The sequence below is a fragment of the Balaenoptera ricei genome, chromosome 17, assembly GCF_028023285.1.
Source record: "Balaenoptera ricei isolate mBalRic1 chromosome 17, mBalRic1.hap2, whole genome shotgun sequence".
Taxonomy (NCBI): domain Eukaryota; kingdom Metazoa; phylum Chordata; class Mammalia; order Artiodactyla; family Balaenopteridae; genus Balaenoptera; species Balaenoptera ricei.
This window is the reverse complement of record NC_082655.1, coordinates 16,455,340-16,465,462: the sequence shown is the minus strand read 5'-3', so window position 1 is coordinate 16,465,462 and position 10,123 is coordinate 16,455,340. Positions and strand designations below refer to the sequence as shown.

The window sequence follows — 10,123 nt, the reverse complement described above, 5'->3', positions numbered from 1 at the left end:
TGCCCCGTGTGAGGATCGAACTCACGACCTTCAGATTATGAGACTGACGCGCTACCTACTGCGCTAACGAGGCACCTAGCAAGCGCTTCCCGGAGTAAGATAATGAGGCTGCTGCGGCGGCCCAGTGCGCATGCTCAGAAAACCACGTTTTCATTTTCTCCGCTGAGTCCCTGACCCCCGACACAGGAGTTGCCGGCCCCAGTGCCGGCCCTGGCTGAACCGGCCACGCCGCTCCGGTCTTCCTTCGCCTGCCGGTCTATTTATCAATCAACAAGCACTGCGGCTTGTCGGACCCCATGTGCCCTGCTGTTGTAAACTCTTATTTTTGTAGACTGTTTACAAAGCGTTTGCACATGCGTGATCTCGTGAAACACTGCTTGGGCACCTACCGTGTCCCCAGCCTTGTGCTGGGTGCTGCGTTCACAGAGACACTCTCAGCCTCAAACAACTGGTGTCGGGGCGCACATGCATAATGATTTGAAAACACACACGCGCACACACAATGCACACTACTCCGGCCCCACCGCAGATCCCCAGATCCAGTCCGGTGCCCAGCCTCTTATGACGCCCCAAGTTTCCATCTCTGCCCGGAGCTCGGCGGCTGAGACCACTCTTCTCAGAAGCGTCCGCAGCTCTGGAAACGACATCTCGGGTCGCAGCCTCAGCATCTTGGAAGCCCTCTCCCCTCCCTTACCCACAGCCCTTTATATCAGCTCATTTAAATACATTCATTGTTAAAGGAAACTTTGTCACTATTATAAGTGGAAAACAGGTGTTTATTTTTCTCCTAATACACGTTAAAATAAATATTAAAATAAAAAGCACTCTTCCACGTACCATCTAAAATCAACCAGAGGAAGGCACACTTAAAATCTGTATTTTTCGCTCTGTGTAAATTTTACCTTAAAAAATGTAAACTAAGACTGAACTCCAGCCAACGACAGGCTAACAGAAGGGCTTTGGACGATTGCAAGTTTGAAGTGTTTCAAAGGGTAAGACGGTTTGATAGACTGATGGACCTAAGGACAGAGAGGTGGAGAGAGATTCGGGAGACTGCGAGAGCAGTGAGACGTTAACGTAGGTCTAGGAGGTGGGTGTACGAATATTCACTGTACAATTGTTTCAACGTTTCTGTTTACCTGAAAATGTTTCATTATGAAGTGTTGGGGAGTGTTTTTTAAATCACCCAGAATTGGGGGATGTTAAGGGGGAAATTCGCAACATCAGCGTAAGAAGGTAAAAAATAATATTATCGTAAGAGCAGGCACCAGAATTCCTGGTTGTTGGTGTAGAGAACATTGGGCGGGGGAGCGCGGATCATTTGGAGAGAGACCCCTGGGAGTGAGGTCGGTGCAGACAAGGGGTGGGCGCCTTACGGCGTCCTCCCGTCTCGTTAGGAGGAGTCGCGGACGGCGTAGGTTGCCTGGACCCCGGGCCTCGCAGATTGAATGGAACTTACCCAACCCTGGGGGAGCTCTCCCTCCCACGCTCCGCTGCGAGAACCCGGCCGAGGGAGTGTGCTCCGGGCTGAGGTCGCTGGGGCCCCAGGACCGCCCGGCAGGTGCGGGAGAACAGAGGCCCGGGCAGAGGGATCCCGCCCCCAGCACACACATACGGAGGAATCCGGGGACGCCGAGAACGGCAAACCGGGAGCGTCGCGGCAGTTTCACCCAGGTCTCCAGGCCCGGGGAGCGTTGACTGACTTCCTTACTGCCTCAAGGAAGCCCAAGCTGCGGCAGAATCTGGCCAGATACAGAAGCCCCACTGAGCACCTCCTGGATGCGGTGGAGGGACCGACGGCTGGCTGCGCCCTGAGTCCGAAATGAAGGGCTCAGTGGTCGGTGTTACGTGCCCTTCAGGGTCGCAGGCGCAGAGGCTCCTGCAGGCGGCGACCCCCAGTCTCGTCTAGTGATGGGTGACCGTGGCGGGGTGAAGGCAGGTTGTCCCTTCCCTCCGGGGGCTGGGGGCAGGGGCTCCTGGAGCAAGCAATTCCCACCTCCAGGCCTTCGCGAGGGCTGTTCCCTCCGCCTGACACGGTTTTTCCCGTATCAGGCCCCTTTTCTGTGCCGGCATCTCCTCCTTGCCCTTCTTCAGCCAGGTCAAAGGTCACCTGCTCTGAGCAATCGGATCCCCTTTTCCTTCCAGGATTACTTCTCCCTTCCCCACCTCCCTCCCTCATTTGGCTGAATGGAGGCTAAACGCTTTCATGGCGGCGGCTCATTTACTCCCGGGGTAGACCACCCGGAGGGGGTCAGTGTTACCGCTGCACTACACGCACGGAGGCGCAAACGCAAACTCACAGAGGCTGGGCGACCTGCCCAAGTTCGAGCGGCTCGTAGCTACGCCAGGCGGGGCTCCGTCCCGAGTCGGACCACGGCGCGGGGCTCTCACCAGCACATCCGTCACCGCCAGCAGCAGTTTCCTCAAGTGTTTCCTCACGTGCACCTCCTACAATAATCTTGAAAAGCGTCTACACACCTCCTCGATTAACGCTAAATTTGTATCTAAACGTTTTCGTTGTAAATTCAGTTACAAAGGATGTAATTTCCAGTAGACCGTATATGCTGATTTTCTAAAAATAAAACTGCATGTATGATTTTTTTTTAACCAGGCATCCCATGAAATCGAAATACCTTATGGATTCCATACAAACCACAATCTATTTTAAATACACATGAATAAGCTTCTCTAACATTTGTTAAGTTTACATTTATTTTCACCCCAGAACTCGTATTTCCATTATACTCCCACCCCCAGAATTTTATCTTCATATAATAGTTTATGTTTGAATGTCTGTTATTGAGCACCCTAACTTGCCTCTCAGCAGCAAGAATATGTACATAAATTGAAAATTTTGTTTCCTGTGACCATAAGGTTTTGTGTCATATTTTTCTTCTAAATTGACATATCACTATTTTTGTTAGTACACAATCAAAAATCATAAATATATTTATGATTTTGAAGAATAATTATTAAATGGAAAATCTGAAACAAATATCCATGAGATGGATACAACTTTTTAATCCCACTTAATTCATGTCTGCGTGGCTAGCTAGTCCCTTTTTCTAGAATGAGATGGGATTCAGCATTAATTCTGTTCCTATTTTCCATATTTATAGATGTAAATGTTGAGACACTCTGTTCACATGAAGAAATAAAAAAGGATGGAAAGAGCTTTGTGTCGACACTAAAACTCAATTCCTTTAACAATTTTGAGCTATATTCTAAACAATCATCTCTTATCCATCGCCTTGGTTATGTATGTCCTCTTTCAGTTTTGAATTAGAAGCCACAACAATTAGTCATTAGAGTCTTTCACGTTCTCAACTTCTAAACCAATGTTTTGAACTGAACATTCCCTTTGTTTGCAGCACTGGAGGTTTTCTCATCTTCCATAAAATCCTGAAGGTGGAGGAAGAACAGATGTGAAAGAGAGACAGGAAGGGAGCAGAGGCCCGACCGCCTACAGCAGCTTTTTCTCCAGCTGATCAATTTTGGGACATCATCACATCGTACCCCTGAGGTGCATATCCAGGTGACATTTGAGGGGCTTAGATTTGTTCTGATGGGCAGCAGAGGCTTTCGTAAGCCTTCTTTACAGATGAAAAGCGTGTGTGTGTGTGTGTGTGTGTGTGTGTGTGTGTGTATGTGCGTGTGTATGTTGAGAGGCAGGCTCAGGGCTGGCTGAGCAGAGTAATGTACTGGAAACATGTTGCAAATTATTCTTCCCCCATGGCCTGGATAGACCCTGGCAGGGAGACCACTTGGGAAGCCAGGAAACAATCCAGGCCTAGGGAGATGAAAACATGTTCTGGGAGATGCTGCAGAGCCGAGTGGAGACACAGTCTACAGGAACGGCCAGGACTTGGGTCTGAGTTACTGCCAAGAATAAAGAGAGAAGCAAAGTGTCACTCCAAATTTAGAGGAGCAATGTCCATAAATGCCCTGGTGCCACCACTGGGCAGGAAAACAGAAAAGAGGGGCCTGTTTGGGGGGAACCCGATAAATTCTGATTTTGCATATTTTTATTACACAAATAATATGTGCTCATTATAAAACACATGCATACGTACTGTATCAGTCAGCTAGTGCTGCACAAGTGCTGCTTAACAAATCACCCAAAACTTAATGGCTTAAACAATGTGGGTTTCTTTTTGAATAGCTTTATTGAAATATATTCTCCTGCCATACAATTTACTTGTTTAAAGTGTATAATTCAGGGACTTCCCTGGTGGTCCAGTGGTAAAGAATCTGCCTTCCAATTCAGGGGACATGGGTTCAAGCCCTGGTCAGGGAACTAAGATCCCACATGCTGCGAGGCCACCGCACCACAACTAGAGAGAATCCTGCATACCTCAGCAAAGACTCTGTGTGCCACAACTAAGATCCGACACAGCCTAAGGAAACTAAGTAAATAAAATAAATAAATATTTTAAAAAGGTGTACAATTCAATGTATTTTTGGTATATTACATTATTATTTTTTAAAATTGTGGTATGAGATATACATAACACAAAATTTACCACTTTAACCATTTTAAATGTCCAATTCAGTGGCATTAAGTACATTTGTGATGTGGTGCAACTATCATAACTATCTGTTTTCAAAACCTTTTCATCCCCCCAAGCAGAAACTCTGTGCCCATTAAGTAATAACCCTCCTTTCCCCTCTCTCCCCTCATTCTCCTCCCCAGTAGCTTCTAATCTACTTTCTGTCTGTGAATTTGCCTTTTCTAGATATTTCATGTACGTGGGATCATACGATATTCGTCCTTTTGTGTCTGGCTTACTTGACTCAGCATAATGTTTTCCAGGTAAGCATGTATTTTTCTTGCTCACAGGTGTGTTGTCGGCTGGGCTAGCGCCAGGCTGTGGCTGGGTTCAGCGCTGCTTGTCATGTCTTCATGGTCTCCACTGGTCAGTCTTAAAGACCGTGGTCTTCATGGTCAGCCATTTCCTGGGGTGCCTTCTTCTCACTGAGGGTCACAGAAGCCTGAGAGACCAAACTATACCAAGCAAGCACATTTAAGTCCTCTACTCTGGGCACCTCCATCCAAATTCTATTGGCCAAATCAAGTCACCTGGCCAAGTTCAACATCCATGGGCCAGGGAAATATACCCAGCCCATAGGGGAAAAGCTGCAAAGCCAGGGCAAGGAGGGGAATGAAGAATTGAGAACAATAATCCAATCTCTGCACAGACTTACACATATAAATGTCTCCCTCACCCCACCCTTACCCCAATCCTGTTACCTCTCCAGAGGGAACCACTGATATCAGTATCATATTGTCCAGTGACTTACTTTTTCCACGTAACAATAAGCTGGGAACTCTTTCCCTGTCAATACATATAGATCTTCCTCATTCTTTGTAACCGCAGTGAAACTGTCTCTGAGAACAGGAGATTAGGATGCAGACCCGCCCGGGGGAAGATCAGATGAAGACTCAGAAGGAAGGTGGCCGTCTGCCAGCCAAGGAGGGAGGCCTTAGAAGAAACCAACCCTTCCAACACCTTGATCTCGGTCTTCCTGCCTTCAGAACTGCGAGAGAACAAATTACCATGGTTTAAGCCCCACCCCACCCCTGACCCCTCCACCCCCAGCCTGTGGTACTTTGTCCTCGCAGTCCAAGCCGCTCTAGGTCTTCTAATTCTAGAACATCGAATTCTTCCCAATCAGTAACAATTACTGTAGCGAACATTCTTGTACACCTTTAACAATGGACGTCTGAGGAGCTTGTGGGCAGCCGAAAAATATGTTCTGTCCTGGATTCAGGTGGGTTTGCTGTTTCACCCCACAGGGAGCACATGAGGAATTTTCCATTTACCCGAGGGTGAAGACCAGAGGTTCTGGGCGTTTGCCTGTGCTAGGGCAGTTGCAGCTGTTAAGAGCTTTTCTTTTCACCCCTGACCTCTCCCTGCACTTCCATCCTCCCCCACGGGTCATGGTCTCCATCTGCTTGGCAGGGGTCACAGCCAGATTGTGGGTGGCATCCGACCTGACCACAGCCCACGGTCTTTGCACAGTCCCCTGCAGTCACTGGTCCAGTGAGAGGGAAGTCGGGGTGAGTGGGCTTCAGAATCATGCTCACTGTGACTCTCAGCTCCTTTCCAGTTCCCTCTGCTTACAAAAGTCAATAAATAAAAATTGAAAATATAGAGGGAGTCAAGAGGCTAAGTGAGGAAAAAGGTTACTGGGGAAGGAAGGAGGCTGGAGAGAAGGGACCGGTTTGGGGCGTGGATTCTCCCATGGTGCTTTGGGAGGAGGCAGAGGTTTCCCAGACCTGGCCCCTTCCCAGCCAGGACTCGGTAACGTGGCAGGGCTTGGCCGCGGGCCCACAGGTCTCATCTGGTTATTCTGGCTGTGACAAGCCAGAAGCCAGGGCGCAGCCAGCTGGGCAAGTCCAGGGAGGCTGAGGAGGCCGCGTGTGGGGCGGGAGGAGGAGGTTTTCCTCAGACACGCCCTGCAGAGAGCAGCCGGCACGTCTCTGTCATCTGTCCCAGGCAGCGCAAGGCCATGGCCCTTCCAGCTCCGTCTTTGACTGGGCGAGCGGCCGCCACCGCGTGAGTCAGCCTGTTGCTGGAAGCTTCTGGGAGTCACTGCTCTGAGCCGTGCTGACAGGGCACTCAGGAGGAAGAGGGCCTCGCCCCTGACTGCCAGGATGTTCCCTGAGGGGCTGTGTTCTTGCCACACTGAGGCCAGAGGCAGCCGTCACAGAAAATGCTTGTCTGGCCTTCTCTCCGTCCGCGTGACAGCTTCTGTAGCTCCCACATCCATGAGATAAAGACCGAGGTCCTCTTGCCGTCCCCCCTCCCACCAGGGTCTGACCTCTGGAGCTCACCTCTTCCCACTCCTCCCTGCCCCCCCAGCACACACCCAACCCCTGCACCCCTGGGGCACCCATTCCCTCCCACCTCCCCCAGCTAATGCCTCCAACCTGTCGTGACCTCAGAGAGGCCTCCTGACCCCAGGCTAGGTCAGCCTCCCGCTCTGTACGCTCCTGGCTCTTGCTCCTCTGACCTCAACACTCACTCCAGTTCAATGTCATGACGTTTCATTTGCCGTCTTTCCCACTGGACTGTAGGCACGGCCACAGCGGGGGTCATGCTATAGGCTGTGCAGAGCCCATGGTGGGCCCTTGAGCATTTGATGATGACACAAAAGGCTTCTCGCATTCTACTGTATTTGCTTGGTTTTCCTTGAGGGCAGACGCTGCAGTGGGTTCATTTCTAGATCCCCAAACTTTAGCCTGATCAAAGACCTCGTTCCTAGTTCCAAAGATGGGCAGGCTCTGATTTCAATAACCAAGCAGGCCTTTCCATGAACTGGCCAGAAACACATTCAGGTCCATCTCCCATGCTCCACATACAGCAAGGTCCCCTAGCCAGAGGAGAGGAAAGGGTTACAGCACTCACCTCTCAGGGCCCTCCCACTCCACCCCCTCTGACAGGTGAGACAGGTGGTGGTAGGTGTGGTCCCAGCAGCCCTGGGGCCACAAGGAACTGGGCCTGCCCCTTCCAGGTTCAGACCTGGAACAGGGCAGTGGTTTTGCCCACAGTTCCAACAGGTGTAATGGCAATGGCAGAGGTCACGGTATATGTCCTGGCACCCCAAGCTGTGCTGGGATGCACAGCCATGAGGCCACCTTCATCACAGAGCTCATGGGTGTCATGGTTCTGGCCTGAAGTTGGCAGGCATCTAGGGGCTGGGCTGCTTGCACAGTAATCCTTTCAGATCATGTCACTAACATCTATTCCTGCACCTGTGTTTCAAACATAAGGTTTGTACCTGAAATTGCACAACCACATGGCAAAGTTGCATTATCAGGCTCATAATTTAACGCTTAGAGTCTTCAACTAATTTAGGTGACAGTCTGATGGCCAAAAGGAGAAAGTCTGATTACAAAGGGGCATTTACCGGGAGGTCTGGGTCCCTTCCAGCACCTTGCACATACATGCCTAGGAGGCACTTGGTACGTGTTTGTGGAATGAATGAATGATATAATGTTTGCCCTCCTGAGTCTGTGGGTCTTATTCTATTCAGAAATCTGTCCCCAGCTATCACACACAGACACATGTACTCACCACAGAGCAGGGCTTTGCTCATTGAAGGGGAGCAGGGAGTTGGCCACAGTGAGCTGATTCATCCTTATAGTCTTTTTAAGTCACTAGCGACAAAGAGGGGTGCGAGCGGGAATCTTCTACAACATTGCTTTTCTCTGCAAAAAGAAGCAATCAGCAAGTGTTGGTGGTGGGGGGATCAGTTGTACACATAGAGGGAATACAGCCCACTTGGTCCACAGGAGTGGCTGAGGCTAGTGTTTCTGCTCTCTCTTGGGGTAGGGGGTGCTGGAAGGTGACCAATTATTTCACCCAACAGATATCTACCAAGTGCTGCTGTGGGATAGCCACTGGGATCAAAGTGGTGAACAAGACAGAACTGGTTCCTCCTCATTAAAAGACACTAAGTAGGTAAACAAATATATAACAAGGCAATTCCATATTTTGGTAAGTGCTATGAAGGAGACAATAAAAGTTAAGCTGAGACCCAGAGGCTGAGTTCTTCATTGCAGACAACAGAATCCACTCTAACTGGTTAAGTAGAAAGGGGTTTGTTGCCAGAGTCTTAGTTCACTACAAAATTCCCAGGAGGCCTAGGGAACCACACTTGGATGCTACAGAAAACAACCCAGCCAGGAAGATGCCCAGCCCCACCACGGACTGTTCCAGTGGAAGCCTTCCTGCTGCCACCGCTCTCCACCTCTGACGCCTTGGAGTAGCAGCAGCGTTCCTGTCTGCTTAAGCTGCTGCCACAGAAAAACCTTCCAAGTCATGTGAGGATGCTGCTGCCTGTCAGAGCGTGGGTTCCATGCAGAGCTCTGCTTTTGGGAGGCCTGGGAAAAAGAGTTTTGAGCTTCCCAGATGCCATGGGAAAGCACATGAGAGGGAGATTGCAGTGGGTTCTGCAGGATCTAATCTACACTGTTGCCACAACACACAAGAAAATGTTAAAACTTACAATGCAGTGGCTAAGAATCCACCTGCCAATGCAGGGGTCACGGGTTCGAGCCCTGGTCCGGGAAGATCCCACATGCTGCGGAGCAACTAAGCCCGTGCGCCACAACTACTGAGCCTGCGCTCTACAGCCCGTGAGCCACAACTACTGAGCCCACGTGCCACAACTACTGAAGCCCGTGCTCCGCAACAAGAGAAGCCACCGCAATGAGAAGCCCACGCACCGCAACGAAGAGTAGTCCCCGCTCGCCGCAACTAGAGAAAGCCCGCGTGCAGCAACGAAGACCCAACACAGCCATAAATAAATAATAAATAAATTTATGTTAAAAAAATTACAATGTCTAATGGTGTGGCTATGGAAGATGTTTGATTTTTTTCTTTCATTTTAATTCATTTTATTTATTTTTGCTTGTTTTCCCCAAATTTTTATAATGAGCCCATAATATTCACAAAACAAAAGCAAAAGCCAATAGAGTTATTTTCAGAAGAAAAAAACCAGAGGAAGAGTTTCCCAGCCCAGCTCAGAGGGAGAGCCCTGATTCACCTGGCAGCCCAATGGCCACCTTGGGCAGGTTCTGACCATTTGGCCACCTGCAGCATTTCCACTTTCCGATAAGAACAAAATATATACGCATGTATAAATGAAATACAGACCATGTAATTTCAGTGATTCTACATACAAGTTAAAAGCTCTCATATTTGCATTTATAATGGCTTTGCACATGGGAATTCCCTGGTGGTCCAGTGGTTAGGAGTTGGCGCTTTCACTGCCATGGGCCTGGGTTTGATCCCTGGTCAGGGAACTAAGATCCTGCAAGCTGCGGCCAAAAAGAAAGAAAGAAAGAAAGTCTTTTAAAAAAATGGCATTGCACAATATAAAAATAAGTGGTAAATGGTAAAGTTCATGCTAATAATTTTTAATTTTAGTTTTTCTTCACTTAAAACATTAAATAGCAAATTTTAAAAAATACCATGAGGGGGGCTTCCCTGGTGGCGCAGTGGTTGGGAATCTGCCTGCCAATGCAGGGGACACGGGTTCGAGCCCTGGTCTGGGAAGATCCCACATGCCGCGGAGCAACTGGGCCCGTGAGCCATAATTACTGAGCCTGCGC

The 10,123-nt window shown here is 49.4% G+C and overlaps 1 non-coding gene across 1 annotated transcript; it reads right to left on the bottom strand.

The window, feature by feature from the left end:
- Positions 1-73, bottom strand: TRNAM-CAU (transfer RNA methionine (anticodon CAU)). Its single transcript has one exon. It is a non-coding gene; the product is annotated as a tRNA-Met (tRNA).
- Between the last annotated feature and the right edge of the window lie 10,050 nt (positions 74-10,123).